Source organism: Mirounga angustirostris, unplaced genomic scaffold, assembly GCF_029215605.1.
Source record: "Mirounga angustirostris isolate CCGP_5_RB_7025 unplaced genomic scaffold, mMirAng1.0.hap1 SCAF_10, whole genome shotgun sequence".
Lineage (NCBI taxonomy): Eukaryota > Metazoa > Chordata > Mammalia > Carnivora > Phocidae > Mirounga > Mirounga angustirostris.
This window is the reverse complement of record NW_026991718.1, coordinates 4,248,266-4,264,548: the sequence shown is the minus strand read 5'-3', so window position 1 is coordinate 4,264,548 and position 16,283 is coordinate 4,248,266. Positions and strand designations below refer to the sequence as shown.

The following is a 16,283-nucleotide window of genomic DNA, read 5'->3' as shown; positions in this document are numbered from 1 at the left end:
GCGGCATGAATCATGCAGTGTGGTGGCTGAGTGGGTCCTGGAGGGCAGGTTTCCCTGAGAGGGCTGAGGGCTGGGGGAGCACCTGCTCTGGGTCAGAGTCCCCCTGACCCAAGGGGCTGCTTGCTCACTGCATTCCCACAGCCTCCTGGAAGCTCCTGTAATTGATGGAGAGAGCAGGAATGGGTTTAGGAATTTGCATTTTTTGGCATCCCACTTAGCCACGTGTGACCATAGCAAGTGTCCCCAAGTATGTTTGCCCCTCGGTAAACTGGGGGTTAGGATGGGCTGATAGGATGGATGATAAAATTACCACTGGACACATGGGTCTAGCACATTCTGCTGCTGGCTCTGTTATTGGGTTTTGCAAAGGCGACCTTGGGGAGGGCCCTTGACCCTATCTGGGCCTGAGTTCCCTGAGTGTCAAAGCAGGGCTTCCGGAGCTGCAAGATGGCTCAGCTAAGATCATGGACTTAAAGTGCCTTTAAAAAATATGGGACAAGGGGAGCGCAGAGGACTTTTAGGGCAGTAAAACTTCTCTGTATGATACTGTCACGGTGGACATACATCATCATACACTTGTCCAGACGCACAGAAGGTACACCAAGAGTGAGCCTTAATGCAAACTATGGATTTGGGGTGATGATGTGTGTCGATGTAGGTTCATCAACTGTAATAAATGTGCCTGTCTTTGGTTGATCATGGGGAAGGCTGCTCAAGTGTGCTGTAAGCATTAAACTGCTCTCAGAATAAAGTCTAGGGGCGCCTGGGTGGCTCAGATGGTTGGGCATCTGCCTTCGGCTCGGGTCACGATCTCCAGGTCCTGGGATCGAGCCCCACATCGGGCTCCTGGCTCAGCGGGGAGCCTGCTTCTCCTTCTCCCTCTGCCTGTCCCCCTGCTTGTGCACATGTGCTCTCTCTCTCTTAAATGAATAAATAAAATCTTAAAAAAAAGTCTGTTTTTTAAAAATACATTATATAATGAAAAAATATATACATAAAATCTTAAATATCCATTTATACATATATATGTGTGTCTATAGACACGTGTGTGTTTGTGTGTTTGTGTTTGTGTGTATACAGTGCTGTCTAAAAGCTCAGTGACCTTCCAGTGAGAATTTCTGGTGGGAAGATGTACGGCTTTTCTTTCGAGGTCTTAGATCCCAGCAGTGAGTTTAAATAACGTGATCGGCATAGAAGTTCCATATTGGTGAAACGGGATGGAATTTTTCACTCCGAGCCAAGTGCACTCTGCTTCCAGGAACGTCCATGCAATGCCTTTGGGGCCTTCATTGTCCACCACTGATTACTTAGTGAGCGCCGTTGCATCCCAGCTGCTCAGAAGCAGAGACAGGCCCCCCCCCCCCCCGCCCTCCCCGAGCTCAGAGTCAATTGGAGGAGATACAGTCCCTCGAGCCAAGGTGCGAGGGGAGCCCCGCCAGCACCTGCACCGTCCAGGGGCCGTATTTTCTGGGGTGAATGAGCTTCTTGGCTCCCGTCCTCAGGACCACTCCAGTGAGTGTGTATAAACCGTGATCATTGCAGGAGATAACCCGCGTTAGGAGGAAATAGCTGGGAAGTGTGTTTAGATTAGGAAGAAAAATGGGGTCTCAGGTGAAGAGACGCATGACAGGGGACTGGGGGTTGAGAAGGAGCCAGCCAGAGGGGAAGGCGGGTACCCCGGGGTGTGATCTGGGCTCCATTCTGGCTCTGCCACTTGGAAGACACATGCCCTTGAGCGAGTAGTTAGCTTCTCTAAGCCTCAGTTTCCCCACCTGGAAACCAGGGTTAGTCATTATGCCTACCTCATAAGGTTGATGGAGGATTGAATTGGCTAGTGCGAATAAACGCACAGAAAGCTCTTAGCACAGCCCCCGCAGCCTAGGGACAGTAACCCTGAGAACGTTACAACTACACACCACATACAGGGTGCAGCCCGCTCACAGAAAGGGGTAAAGGAGGAGGTCAGCCATCCGCCAGCCATGCAGGGTGTGTGGAATGTGCCCGAAGCTGGTGGTGTGATGGTTGAAGGTGAGGTGGGGGAGTGATCGGGGCACCCAGGATGCCCACGACGTGTGGACTTCTCATAGTGACCGACCGTATGACTGTGAGCCGTGGGGCTCGAGATTGGTGATGCCTTCTGGCTGTTTCTGCATGCAGGGGTGGGAGCTTGGCTGCGGGAGCCCCTGTGAGTCCGTCCTGTGCCAGGTTGTGGTGTGCACAATCCCGGGGCCTATATGGTGACCCTGTGGGTCAGAGCGTTGGGACAGACCACGGTGACTCAAGTGATGCTGCCAATGCCCAAGCCCTGGGTGTGCGGACTGAAGAGGTCGGAGGCCACCGGCCCGCGTTCCTTTTGCTCCAGCATATGATAGCTGGTGCCCTCACCCACGGGGAGGCCTGGGTCTCCCCGGGAGACCTCTCCCATCAGTACTGAGGCGGGCTTTCCTCCCTCCCGGGGCAGCAGGTCCATATGCTCGGTGGCTTGCCTGGGCCCAGGAGCCAGGGCTTTCTTGTACTCCGTGTGGGGCTCACAAAAGCTGTGGTCCCCCCAGTACGCACACAGAAGCTACCAGAAAGGCAGTAGGCTCTGGGCCGGGGCTGTACGCACCCTAAGTGACCTGTTGTTCCTCTCTCCCAGGGCATGGTCTAGCAGCCCTGACAAGGTTGTGGAACCTGCCCCCAGAGCTTCTGGTCCTGACTGTCTCCACCTCCACTTGGCCTTGGGTAAGTCACTTTGGGAGGCCAGAGGGGCCTGGAAGCAGGGGAGGACCTGTGGGTGGGGTGGGGGTTCTGCCACTCTGTGGGGTCCTGCCTGTGGCTGGCATGTGAGGATTTCACCCAGCTTAGTGGGAAGAGATCAGGAGTTGGGGACAGCCTGCCTGGCACACCCATGAAGTGGTCGGGAAACTGAGACTCTGGGATGCAAAGAACCCACCCAGGTCCCGTGATCATCTCGGTTCCGCCTGAAGCCGGCCAGGTCTCTCTGGTAGGTCATTTGGCCTGGGGTACTTTGACTTGGGATTCCTGAAAGCTTCTATCTCCCAGGCCCTGCCCACCTCCTACCCACAGAGGGGAAGAGCTCCCTTCCCAGGGCCCCAGGGCTGAGCCTCCCCACCCCACCTCCCTTCTCCCCCAGGCCTCCCTGGGGCCTGGGAAACCTTGGGTTCAAAGTCCTCTTCTCTGGCCCCACCCCTGTCCTCCCAGACTTTTCTCTGGCTCCTTAGGACTTCTCCCAGCCCCTCTGCTTTGCTGCCCTTCCTGCCTCCCCTAGAGACTGACCGCCCTTTCTCACTCACAGCCCCATGCCCCTCCTGCCCTCCAGCGTGGCAAGGCCCTCACCAGGCCTGGCCCCCAAACCTGGAGCCGGCTGCTTTCCTCTCAGGGAAGGGGTCAAGTCCACAGAAATTAACATGACCTACCAGCCCTTGGTCTGTTTGAATCCAGCACCCTCCCGGCCCCGCCTCTCACCACTGCCTGCTTGGGTTCTGGGGAAGCTCTAGCGATAGCAGAAGGCCTGCAATGTTCGAAAGTGCCACCCAGCCCCCAGGCCTTTGCTCAGTGGCGCCTCTGTGTAGACCACTGTCCCCTCTCTTGGCCCACTCCTGTCCATCCCATACAGCTGAGCTCAGGGGTGGCGTCCTTTCTCAAAGCCTTCCTGACCCGGGGCTGAGCCCATTGCCTGTCCTCTGTCCTCTAGAGGCACTCCCTAGGGCTCTCTTGCCACCAGGTGGCTCCCCCACCAGGAAGTGCTGACTGAGCACTGAACAAACCCCCCGCTGGGGGGCCCCCCCGGACCGGCCCGCCTCTGTTTTGCTGTCTGTCGCTCCTGCTGAGCTCAGGGTTCGGTTCTGTTCCCAAGTGAGGAAGGAGGTGGCGAGTGGGAGAAAGGCCTCTGCCCTTGGGTTTGTGCAGTCTGGGTCCCGCTGGGCCCACTTGACAGCCTCCCCGCCTCATCTGTGAGGGGGTCAGTCACGCCTCCCTCTTGGGTGGTTACAAGAGTAGAGGTGTGGGGAACCCTCAGCCGCCCTACAGCCCCCCTTCCTCTTACTCCCCCTGCCCGGCTTGGTAATCGTTACAGTGACTGTCATTAGTTATCGGCCCTGCCCTGCTCTGCCCGGCCCACCCCAGTGCTGTGAGCCCCCGTCGAGGCCAGGGGTGTGGGGTCTGTGGCCGACGGCCACCCGGCGGGATGAGGCAGCATCAGGGAAGGGCCACTGGGGGCTCAGCCCTGCAGGGTCAGGCCCAGCCCCGGAGAGCCCGCCTCAGAGCCCTCGCAGAAAGTCTGGACTTTTCTAGGCCCTCCAAGCGTGTAATTCTCACCTTCCACCCAGAAGGAATCACCTTTAAGGCTCAGCTGTGAGGCTACGATTTGCACCCAAAAGCTGCCTTAATTTCCACCTTAATAAACCACCCTAGGGTTGCTGGGTGCCCAGCACTATAGCCCTGAGGGGGTCTGAGGGGTCTGAGGGGCCTGAGGAGGCTGAGGGGGCTGCAAGCCTGGGGAGGGCAGAGGCCAAGCTGCTGGTTTCACGTGAGTACCCCCAGCAGATGTGAGCGTGTGCCCGCAGGTCAGACCAACAGACTCCCAGCAGAGCCCCCAGAGAGCACAGCACGTCTCCCTGCTCCCTGCCCCCGCAGGAAGCCTGCATCCCTTGGGTATGGGGGGTCCCCCCATCTCTTGCTTGGATGTCCTTCCTTCTCTCATCTCTCCTCTTCACCTTTGTGAAAGTGCTCCTGGGGTTGCCTCTGCCTCAGGGGATAGATGAGCGTGGAAAGTGTGGCTTTCACTAGTTCGATCTCCTTCCGCCAGCTCTTTGGGAGCTGGGAAACGAGCAAATGGGGCTGTGCATTACCCGGACCTTGTCTGCGTGCAGGCACATCTCAGAGACGCTGCAGCCTCCGTTCCGGACCACAGCCATAGGCGAATGTCCCAGTGAAGTGAGTCAGTGAATGTTTTGGTTTCCCAGTGCATATAAAAGTTATATTTATACTATACTGTAGTCTATTAAGTGTGAAATAGCAGTATGTCTAAAAAAAAACAATGCACGTACCTTCATTTAAAAATACTTCATTGCTAAAAAATGCTAATCATCATCTGGGCTTTCGGTGATTCATCATCCCCGATCAGAGAATCACCGTAACAAATGTAATCATAATGAAGTTGTTTGAAATATTGCAAGAATTACCAAAATGTGCCACAGAGACACGAAGTCAGCAAATGCTCTTGGGCAATGCCATTGATAGACGTACTTGATACACAGTTGCCACAGACCTTCAGTTTGTAAACCATGCATTATCCATGGAACACCTGGGAGGCTCAGTCAGTTAAGCGTCTGCCTTGGGCTCAGGTCATGATCCCAGAGTCCCACATCGGGCTCCTTGCTCACAAGTGGGGAGTCTCCTTCTCCCTCTGCCTGCTGCCCCCCCGCTTGTGCTCTCTCTCTCTCTGACAAATAAATACATAAAATCTTTAGAAAAAAAAAGCATTATCTGCGAGGTGTAAGAAAGCAAAGCACAATAAAACCGAGGTATACCTGTACACGCATCCCAACTAGAGGCGGGGTTGGGGTTGGGGGAGGCTCGTGGCCAGGTCAGGTCCTGCGGAGGCTCGTAGCTAGATGTCAGGACGCTGGAGCAGGCACAGGGGCCCAAAGGGGGCCGAGGAGTGTCTCTTCCCAGCCCAGGGTTCCAGTGCCCACAGCAAATGCCTGCTAACCCCCACCCCCACCACTACCACCAAGAGATAAGGAACTCAGATGGTACTTCTGGTACATCGGTGTCCTTAGCCGTGGATGTCCTAGGTCAGGTGATGGCAAATGGGAGGACCCCTTCTCTTTGCTCCCAGGTACTGGAGAAGCACCTGGGTGTGAGGCCATGGGTTCCAGCCTTCCCCCCAGCAACCCTGCGTTTGTTTACTTAATGGATACTTATTGATCACACACTCTGTGCCAGGAAGCGTCTAGGCTCTGGGCTTCCAATAGAGAACAAACCAGAATAAAGCCTGGCCCCGGGGACCTTGCATTCTAGTTCTGGGGGGAGAGAGACAATGAACTCAATAAAATATAAAGAAAAAATCAAGGAGGACAGGAGAATAAAGAATTTGTGTTGGGGTTTCAGCTTGGATATAGTACTAGGGAAGGCCTCGCTGGGAAGCGTGTTGAGGAAAGACCTGAAGGAGGGGAGGGAGCAATTTTATATCTGAGGAACAGCCAGTGCAAAGGGCTTGTGGCAGACGTACGCCCGAGTCATTAAGGAGCAGCAAGAAGATCACTGTCACTGCATGGGGATGGGCAGGTGCAGGGATAGATGGCCAGGCAGGTGGGATGGGAGGGGGTGTAGGTCATACACGGGGACAGGACACCTGCAACGCTAACCCGATGAGGAATATGGGTGATATCGCGGTATCTCAGTGCTGCCCAAATCAAACCATACAAGGCACCTCCTCAGTCCTTTAAATAGTGACCCCCTCCTCAAAAATCTCATAATTGTTGCTTACAGAGATTTGTCTAGCCACAGTTCTGCTAGGAGATGTTAGGTGAACAGGGGCATGGAGATTTGGGGTTTTGCAGAAGTGGATAGGAGAGCATGATGCCGGACTGACCTCTCCTCTGGCTGCCGGGCTTGCAGCCCGCGGAAGTGTTGCTCATCTGCAGGTCCCAGGGAGCCATCCATGGGCCGCTCTGAAGTGGTCTGCAAAGTAGAAACGGCGCCAGTTTTGAGGCAGGGCGTTGGAAAGGGGAAATCCTTCCTGTGTTGTAAGTTGAGGGTTATTTTTACTAGCGACTTGGGATGACTTTGCAATATCGCTTCCTGTGGGCGTCTCCTTCAGGCCTCAACCACAGGGGCAGATCCTGCACGGCAAGCGTTGTGGGCAGCGTGGGCACAGGGTTGCTGGGGGGCACGCGGGTGCACACACACACACATGCACGCGCACCATGGACATGCACAGCTCGGCTTGGCATTCTCACCCGCTGGGGAATCCATGGAAGGGCTGTTGTCCTGGCCCGAATCAGGACTGCCAGCCCCAGGCAAGGGAATCACTGCCCTCAGCGTCCGTGAGCTTCCACTCCGGGTAGGTTTCTGCGTCCTGTTGGGGAGGAAGGGTGCTTTAACTGCCAGTCAGCCCTTGCTCGGCGCCGAAAGGGTGGGACACAGACGGAACCTCCGCATCCAACGAGTGAACGAATGAATGATCAAGCCCAAGATCTTGCTGCTTGTTGGCGCCTGGGCCGGGGCCCCCTCCCAGGTCTGCGTCCACGCAGACCCTCCCTGCCATGACGCAGGCCCCTCAGGGTGGCCCGCACTGATCCTTCTCACTTGCCGAAGCCCAGATTTCCGGGTCAGCCCGGATTTCACGTTTTCTGTCCTGTGGACCCCTTGACTCTTCTTGGACCTATCAGACCGTACGTGCAGGTTTGTGGCTAAAAAGTCCTCTCCAGGAGCATACTGCACGAAGGTTTGCTCTGGTGGCTGCATCTGGGACCCCGTAGGGTCTCCAGGAGACTGGCTCTTTCCCTGAAGTTCAAGACTCGGTTGGAAAGTCTCGGGTGGGAAATTCAGAGACCTGGTGCACCAGCAAGAGGGGCTCCGCGGGGCCGGGTCAAGTTCACTGCGCAAAGGCTGGGCCTACAGAGGAGCTGGGGGTCGTCAGCCCCACCTTTCCTCCCTCCCTCCCTGACTTCCTTCTTCTTACCGAGTGCCAAGTACTGCAATCTTCCCGTGTTTCAGGCATGGTGCTAATTGGTTACAGGCTTACTCCCAGCTGCTCTCTGGGTGAACGGAACTCAGCTCTGTGTCCTTGGGGAAAAAAGTTAGGAAAGGACGTGGGCCCCAGCCTGAAAGCTAGTCCGTCCGTTCCTCCTGGAACGCTGCCTTCCTTTGCTCCCCCTCATGCCACCAGCCCTGGAGCTGGGTGCCTGGCTAGCAGAGGAGCTCCCTTGGTGTAGAGAAGAAGGAAGGGATTCATGCCTTGTTTCCCCGCCTGGACTGGAAGCAGTCCGAGAGCCTCCCGTCCTTCTGTGTGTCCCCAGCACTTAGCGCGCTGTTTTTCACTAGGTACGAGCTCAGTTAATGCGTGTGGATCGACACTGTGCGCGAGTTTGCGCATCGGTCTCCGCTCTCCCTGTGGAATCTATGGCTCCTGGTGTTGTGATTTAAAAGTAAAAAGGGCAAAGGGCAGCTTTTATGAGCTGTCTGCCCTCTGGATTATAAACACGCTCCCTAATGACAAGCTAGGACCGCAGCTGCTACGGTCCCCAAGGGCAGATGGCGCATCCCCGTTCGGGCGCCTAGCGTTTTAGCCGGGCTGATGCTGTTTGTGTTGAGAATGACTTACTGTTTTTATTTCTTCCCAAAGACATTAAACATGAATCAAATAGCATATGAGATGATTCACTGGAAGTTTCCTTCCACGTTTAAAAAAAAAAAAACAAGAAAAAATTTCTGGATTAGGGAGCTGAGCCATGAGCAAGCTATACACCGGCCTTTGGCGGCAGCCGGGCCCCCAAGAGCTCTGCCATGGGCTGCACCTCGTGGAGTGGACCTTCCTGGGGACAGAGCCACTTGTCGGCGCCCACAAACCCCCAGCGGGCCATGAGTGTGTGTGCATGTGTGATATATACAAGTGGTGTGTGTGGTGTGGTAGGACGTGGGGTGTTTGTGTGTGTGCATGCCCCCTGTCCTGCACAGATCCCAGCAGCCCAGCCGCCTCGGAATGCTGGGGGTCGCCCTGGGCAAATTCCAGACCTCTCCTTAAGCATCTGCGAAACTCCCTGTTCTTCCGGGGATCTGTCCTGTGCAGAAACTGGCTCCTACGTGTACCTGTTTAAGTGGACCTGATAGACTCCCCAGGAGACATCATGCCCTTAGAGAAGAGCCCTTCCGCTCCCTGAGGGGTTCCCCCTCCTCTCTCCCCACCCGGGGTGGGGGTCACAGTGTCCCATGGCCAGCAGAAGCCGAGCAGTGCCGACGGAGCCTCGGGTGGTTTTGCCGGACTGGCACCTCAGGCAGCGTGAGCTGGCTGGAGGCTCTGCTCGGCCACCGGAGGACTGCCCTTTTCTTCTGTCCGTTTTTCTCATTTTCTCTGAAGAACAGGAGTTAGAGTTTCACTGACTGACACGCACTGGATGTGCCTGGGCTACTGGGATCCCAGGTTTTCACGCTCTGTGCTGGGCATGTGGGCAAGAAGTGTCTGCAAAAGTGCAGGCAGCCCACGGGCTCTAGCTGGCCTCAGCCTCAGCCTCCAGCCTCAGCCTCAGCCTCCAGCCTCAGCCTCAGCCTCCAGTCTCAGTCTCAGCCTCAGCCTCAGCCTCCAGCCTCAGCCTCAGCCTCCAGTCTCAGCCTCAGCCTCCAGTCTCAGTCTCAGCCTCAGCCTCAGCTTCCAGCCTCAGCCTCCAGTCTCAGTTTCAGCCTCCAGTCAGCCTCAGTCTCAGCCTCAGCCTCTCAGGCTCAGCCTCAGCTTCCAGCCTCAGCCTCAGCCTCAGCCAGTCTCAGCCTCAGCCTCAGCCTCCAGTCTCAGTCTCAGCCTCAGCCTCAGCTTCCAGCCTCAGCCTCAGCCTCCAGTCTCAGCCTCAGCCTCCAGTCTCAGTCTCAGCCTCAGCCTCAGCCTCAGCTTCCAGCCTCAGCCTCCAGTCTCAGTCTCAGCCTCCAGTCAGCCTCAGTCTCAGCCTCAGCCTCTCAGCCTCAGCCTCAGCCAGTCTCAGTCTCAGCCTCAGCCTCCAGTCTCAGTCTCAGTCTCAGTCTCAGCCTCAGCCTCCAGCCTCAGCCTCCAGTCTCAGCCTCAGCCTCCAGTCTCAGTCTCAGCCTCAGTCTCAGCCTCATCCTCAGCCAGTCTCAGTCTCAGCCTCAGTCTCAGCCTCAGCCTCCAGCCTCAGCCTCCACCAGTCTCATCCTCAGCCTCAGCCTCAGCCTCCAGCCTCAGCCTCAGCCTCCAGTCTCAGTCTCAGCCTCAGCCTCAGTCTCAGCTTCCAGCCTCAGCCTCCAGTCTCAGTCTCAGCCTCAGCCTCAGCTTCCAGCCTCAGCCTCCAGTCTCAGCCTCAGCCTCAGCTTCAGCCTCCAGTCTCATCCTCAGCCTCCAGTCTCAGCCTTAGCTTCAGCCTCAGCCTCCAGTCTCAGCCTCAGCCTCAGCCTCAGTCTCAGCCTCAGCCTCCAGCCTCAGCCTCCAGTCTCAGCCTCAGCCTCAGCTTCAGCCTCCAGTCTCATCCTCAGCCTCCAGTCTCAGCCTTAGCTTCAGCCTCATCCTCAGCCAGTCTCAGTCTCAGTCTCAGCCTCAGCCTCAGCCTCAGCTTCCAGCCTCAGCCTCCAGTCTCAGCCTCAGCCTCAGCTTCAGCCTCCAGTCTCATCCTCAGCCTCCAGTCTCAGCCTTAGCTTCAGCCTCAGCCTCCAGTCTCAGCCTCAGCCTCAGCCTCAGTCTCAGCCTCAGCCTCCAGCCTCAGCCTCCAGTCTCAGCCTCAGCCTCAGCTTCAGCCTCCAGTCTCATCCTCAGCCTCCAGTCTCAGCCTTAGCTTCAGCCTCATCCTCAGCCAGTCTCAGTCTCAGTCTCAGCCTCAGCCTCAGCCTCAGCTTCCAGCCTCAGCCTCCAGTCTCAGCCTCAGCCTCAGCCTCAGCCTCAGCCTCCAGCCTCAGCCTCCAGCCTGGCTCTGCTTGATACTGCAATTAAGCTCATTAAGTTCATCACACATTTCTTTTATCCTAAAAGCTGTGATGTTACCTCCAGGTATTAGTCTGATGTTTTAAATTTGTCGGTCCTTTTACGTCCTTCATTTCCCTTTATCCGCACGGCTCCATGGTCACATCAGCAGGCGTGGACTGTTATTCCCATTTACAGTTTCGGAAGCCGAGGCCCAGAGAAGTTATGAGACAGCCAAGACCGTAGGGCGAGGCGGGGGAGCCTGGGAAGAGCCGGGCCGGCCATTTTCCGCGCACCTGCTACCCCGTGTGGCCCCTTCCGTGCACAGCTGCCACCGAGTGGCCGTTCTGGTCCCACGACGGAGGAGCGAGCAGACGCTGATCTGAGGCTCCGAGCCTGGGAACCACGGCACCCCAGGGCCTGGCTCGGTGCGCCCTCCGCCTCCCAAGAGGCACCCCACTGGCCAGGGTGTGTAGGCACTGCCGGCGAGGATGGGCTTCCCTCCTGCGGGGGGTGGAAGGACTGGGGTTCACATCCTGGCCAGGAGCATCGGTGCGAGATCGGGGACTCGCTCTGTCACGTGCCGTGTGGATCTGTCCCACGCAGGCTGGCTGGTGCTGGAGTCATTCTGCGGCCAGACACGCGTAGCCCGGAGGCATTTACGCAGCTGTGTGGGGGCTGCTCTCCCACGTCTCCACACATATCCGCGCAGCTGAGCCGGGTGGGGGCCCTCCACCAGCTCTGTGACCCCAGGGCGGACTGAAGCCGGGTCAGATCTATGGGGGAGGGGGCTTCTGAAATCTCAGACTGGCTCCTGCCTTCAGGCCCCACGGACCGGTCTACTGGGGCGTCTTAGATTTCCGTTGAAAGAGCAGTTAGCCCTGGTGGGCTCCAGATCCCTGCAAGGGCGATGTAGGGCGATTCCCGGGTGTGGATGATCGAACAATGATAAAGTCTGAGTCCTCAGCTGGTTGTCTCATTCCAAGTGCTTCACAGGGCTTGGGCCTTTGCCGGGGATGGTGAGGGGACATGGCCAGTCTCGCCTTCTCCAGTTCCCTCTTGTTTCTGTCCTGGACCCTCTCCTCAATGTTGCATTGTTCCACAGTCATGCTCACTGGGAATGTCGCAGCCTCTGTGGCCTAGGGTGGACTCTCCCTGCCCCTCTCCGCAGCACACGCTCTTTCCTTCATCCGCCCACCTGGAGGACTCCCGGGAGCCTTTAAGCCTGGCTCAGACCTCACCGGTCAGACCTCGTGACCATTGTTCGGGGACAGGCTAGCTCTGCTCCCGCTCTCCCGGTCCCTCTTAAGTAAGCCTCACGGTGCACAGTACCCCGTGGCTCAGGGGCGTGCTTGGGGGAAGGGGACTCCAGGCACCTGCGGAGGGTCTTTGTTGTTCATCCAGCTGTTCCCACACTGGCACAGAGGGAAATGGAACTGTTGGAAACGTTTGCTGGCACAAGGGCGCACATTCAGAAACTTCCAATTGCCCACTCCAGCCTGACAGGGATGAACTCCCACCGGAAGCCCCAGAATCTGGAACTCACATATGGGTGGTCCTATGCAGCGGTTTTGGTGTTAAGAAAAAATCCTGTGGTCTTGTTTTGAATCCTGCCTAGAGTTCTCTTCCTGTTGGGTTAGCAGATTCTACAAGGGGGAGGATCGTTCTACTGGGCATTTTCTCTTCCTCTCCTCTCTGGCTTTTCTCCCCAGAGGCTCATTTATGTCCATTCCAGTAAGCTACCTTCCTCCACTGGGCAAGCAGCTCCGGGTGCTCCTCCCTAGGAGACTCCAAGAGCCACGAAGTTGCTCTGGGTGAAAGATCCCAGCTGGAGGGGGCAGTGAGGACCCTGGCCGAGGACCACATAGCTGGGGGCGGGTTCATGGAGGGAGGAAGGAGATGGTATGGGTTTGGTGATTGGACCCCGGGGTCTGACATGCCCCAGGCAGGCCCCCTGCTCTGCTATGGCTGTTTCTGGGCCAGCAAATGGAGCTTTTTCCAAAATACCAAGTCTGGATTACAGAATGTCCCTTCTTAGAGCTTCAAATCTGGGCAAGAGAGCACTTTACCATCCTGATCCATGATGTTCCTTCCTGAGAAGTCACAGAATGTTGAAGCAAGAGGGTCCTAGAAGAAACCCATTCACTCCTCCATCTACTCATCCATTCAGGCGTTGTGCTAGGCCCTCGGAACACACAGCCATTACTTCAGAGAGATTTACTGAGCACCCATTGTGTGCCAAGCCCTGTTCTGGGCAGTGTGGGGGTACAGTGTGAACAAAAGGAGACAGAGACAATAAATGTATCAATATGGCGCCAAGTAGTAGGGAACCCTATGACAAGGGGGCAGGATGAGGGACTAGGGCGTGAGGGCTGATGCTATTTGAGATGGGTTCCGTGGAGGAGGCACCCCCAAGAAGCCTCAAGCAAAGACATGAACGTTGAGGGAATGCACCTTGAGACCAGGTGGAGGGAACAGCAAATGCAAAGGCCTTGAGGCTAGAACATGCTTTGGCATGAATGAGGTATTCTCTTTCCTCAATAAGCTCACAATCTGAGGGAAAAATACAAGTAAGTGATGTTATAAAAGCTGAGGTCATAATAGAAATAGGTTAAAAATTGGTATCGGGATGCAAAAGGAAGAGTAATTGTTGGGGGCTGCGACGTGCATCTCTGAAGAGGTAACTTGTGAGTTGGGCTTTGGAGGTTGAGTAGGAGTTTGCTGGGCAGCCGAGGCGAGCAGCCACATGGATGAACCAGTGTTTTCAGAGGCATGAGGTGTGTGGGGAGAGCATGGCTCTCCCCCTCCTATTGCATTAGCAGCTTCTTCGAGGGAGAAAGAGTGGTCTCTTCAGGGTTTCTCTCTCCTTTTCTCCACCTTTTCCTTTCTCTCAGCCTCACTGAGGGCATTTCAACCTGTGCTGAGTGGAGGGAAGCTCAAGACAGGGAGGGGAGTTCTATGTCTCGGCCAACTCCCTCCCTCGCTCCCTCCCTCCTTTTTTTTTTTAAGCTTTTGGGGAGTCATGAGGATTTAAGCTGCTGGGGATGGGTGCAGAAGTCGAGAGGGTTTTCAGTGGGATTTCTCAACCGAAGGTCGCTGGCCTGGAGCCCATCCAGCTGGTAAAACTGGATGCAGCAGGTTTTCAGGAAGCCCTCTGAAAACAGGTTCCTGGAAGTCAGCAGGCTGAGTCTGGATCTGGGCACACCCTGTAACTATCGGCTCCAGAGGGGCCTGCCGTGGACCGCCTCTGTCCCCAGATCTCGCTCGGGCTTCGGCTGTTCTCCCTCGAGAACACTTTCTACCCTCCTGACCTGGGCCATCATTGCTGCTGGCCTCTAGGAAAGTTCTTGAAGCTGCTGGAAATAGAAACTTGTGGACTCATGTAAATGCCATGATCTTTCATTCCTGGGCCCGAGGAGGGAGATAAAGAGTGCCTCCCCCAGCTGGGTCGCAGTAGCAATGGGCCTGTAAATAGGGTGCTGATGAGCTCCAAGAGTCCCTTTTTGGTAGCCCCAGATCTGCAGTGTCCCAAGGATCTACCGGGGGCTGAGCAGCCAGTAGAAATAGAGTATCGACCGCGTTCATATGTCATTTTAGCTTTTCTAGTAGCCACATTAAGAAGGTAAAATGAAACAGATGAGATTAGTGTCACCAACGTGATTCATTTAACCCACGATATCGCAAACGGTGTCACTAGTCATTCCACATGTAATCAGGATAGCAAAATCACCATGAGATACTTTACATTATTTTTATGTGGTAAGTCCTCAAAAGCCAGTGTGTATTTTACTCTTGGGGCACATATATGAATTCAGACGGGCCACATTTTATGTGCTCAATCGCCACATGTGGCTGGTGATTACTGACTTGGACAAATCTAGTTTATAGACAGAAACGGAGGCACCCGCGACGTGGAGGAGGCGTGGCAGGGGGCGGGGCCGGGAAGGCGGGGTCTCCAGCCGGGTCCCCAGGAGTCAGCCTGCCTGCGCCCTCTAGCGTCCGCCCAGCCGTGTTGCAGCCTGAGCCGCCCCAAGCGTGCTGTTCCTGCTGGGGTTCTGGAAGGTGTCACAGACCCCCTGGGACAGGACCGACCCCTCCTCAGAGCAGCTGCACTAGAAGCCCAGGCTGCCTGCAGCTTGCCTCTCACCCACTGCCTTGGAGAAAAGAAGGACAAATTCTCAGCATTTGTCCATTTGTTAATGGGTCACCAGGGGAAAGAACGGCTCGGGTCTTGTGCTGCACGAGGAACAGCACAAACTGCCTGTTCTCTGCTGGTCCCTTCAGCCCCGACTTTCCTGTTCGAGCCCAGACAGAATAAGTGCGCGTCGCCAAAAGAGCCGTCTGGTCCCTTGAAGTTCAGATTCACTGCGGATGCCCCTTCAGCCTCATCCTGAGCTGGGGCCTTTCATAAGGACTTGCTTCCTCCCGTCTTTCCCATCGTTTTCCCTCCGAGTGTTTGTAAGTCGGCTTGGCCCAGCGAGCTGTGGAGATCCAAACTGATGAAAGCATTTTAAAGCAATGACTGAAATGTCAACCCATGCCATCAGCCGGTGTGGAGCTGTGATTAATGACACATTTGCTACTTGGTTCCCTGGAGCCTCACCGAGCAGTTGGTAGAACTGTGCCATTAAAAAGGCTTTAATTTGCAGGCGATGCCTACTTTGGGTTAAATATTTTCATAGGGCTCCCCAGCTACATGTTTGCCCCCCCCTTTTTTTTGAACAATTTAGCACATTAAGAACAATGGAGTAACCGAGAGCCAGAGAGATGGATGGATGTAAATGCTACATTAACTGTCTCCCCATTCTGCCATTACTGGGAATTAAAATGTGATCTTTGACGCATTCAGAAGGCTGTTGCCTGTCTGATCCGAGCCCTGCTTGGTCATGAAGCTTTTCAAGCCAAGTGAGAGGTGGCTCTGATCCCGAATTGATGACCCTTCCTGGCACGCCCATTCTTCACCCCATCTGTCAACGGAGAGGAGAGTAAGATTTTCGGGTCCTCAGATGAAGGATGGGTGTGTGCCTGGGCACCGGGGCTGGGGGGCCATTTCTGCTGAGAAACGGGGGTGGTTGCTTTGTCTTTGCAGAAAGGCTGGCTTGTTCTCATCCATCTTCCCAGCCAGCCAGTCGTCAATAATGGTTCCTTGGCTTAATTAGTAACAGAGGGGTCACCGTGCATGCAGCATTCCACCGTCCCGGGTCCCTGAGAGGCCGCGTGCTTTGGGCTGAGAGCCTCCAGGAGAGAGCTACAAATGAGGCTCTCTGTATTAACTGTTTCGTCTGTGTCTTTGGTAGGCACATGTGAGCTGGCCCAGGAAGGGACTGGCAGTGCATGAGGAGCTATATTTCGTCTTCACGGGCCCCACTTCATGGTGGCGGGGGATACCAGCTGGGAGCACCGTGGTGGCCTCCATCACTGCCCATGGACCTGGGCAATGAAGGGGCCCCGGGGAAGGTCGTAGACAAGCACGTGCCCCACGGAAACCTCATTTGTCTCTAAGATGGAGATAACATTGCACCCTCCCAACCTGGCCAAGTGTGACCCCCATCTTCCCAGCACCTGGAATCTGCCTAGAAGTGGCGTGTGGGGGGTCGACCTCCAGTGGCTTTTTGGTTTTGGTTTTTGTTTTGTTTGTTTTAGTAGGCTCCATGCC

The 16,283-nt window shown here is 55.7% G+C and overlaps 1 protein-coding gene and 1 long non-coding RNA gene across 3 annotated transcripts in view; one reads left to right on the top strand and one right to left on the bottom strand.

Annotated features, from left to right (window-relative positions):
- HPCAL1 (hippocalcin like 1) overlaps positions 1-16,283 on the top strand; it is a 109,739-nt gene that overhangs the window by 81,589 nt on the left and 11,867 nt on the right. The window contains exon 2 of one of the 2 annotated variants that reach the window (XM_045884070.3): positions 2,639-2,724. The exons of the other annotated variant lie outside the window; for it this stretch is intronic. The gene's annotated coding sequence lies outside the window, so the exon portion shown is untranslated. The remainder of the gene's footprint in view (positions 1-2,638; positions 2,725-16,283) is intronic. 2 annotated transcript variants of the gene reach the window in all.
- On the bottom strand, positions 21-7,087 carry LOC135361705 (uncharacterized). Its single transcript, XR_010405397.1, has 3 exons — positions 6,969-7,087; positions 6,602-6,690; positions 21-155 (listed from the first exon to the last, which is right to left on the bottom strand). It is a non-coding gene; the product is annotated as an uncharacterized LOC135361705 (long non-coding RNA).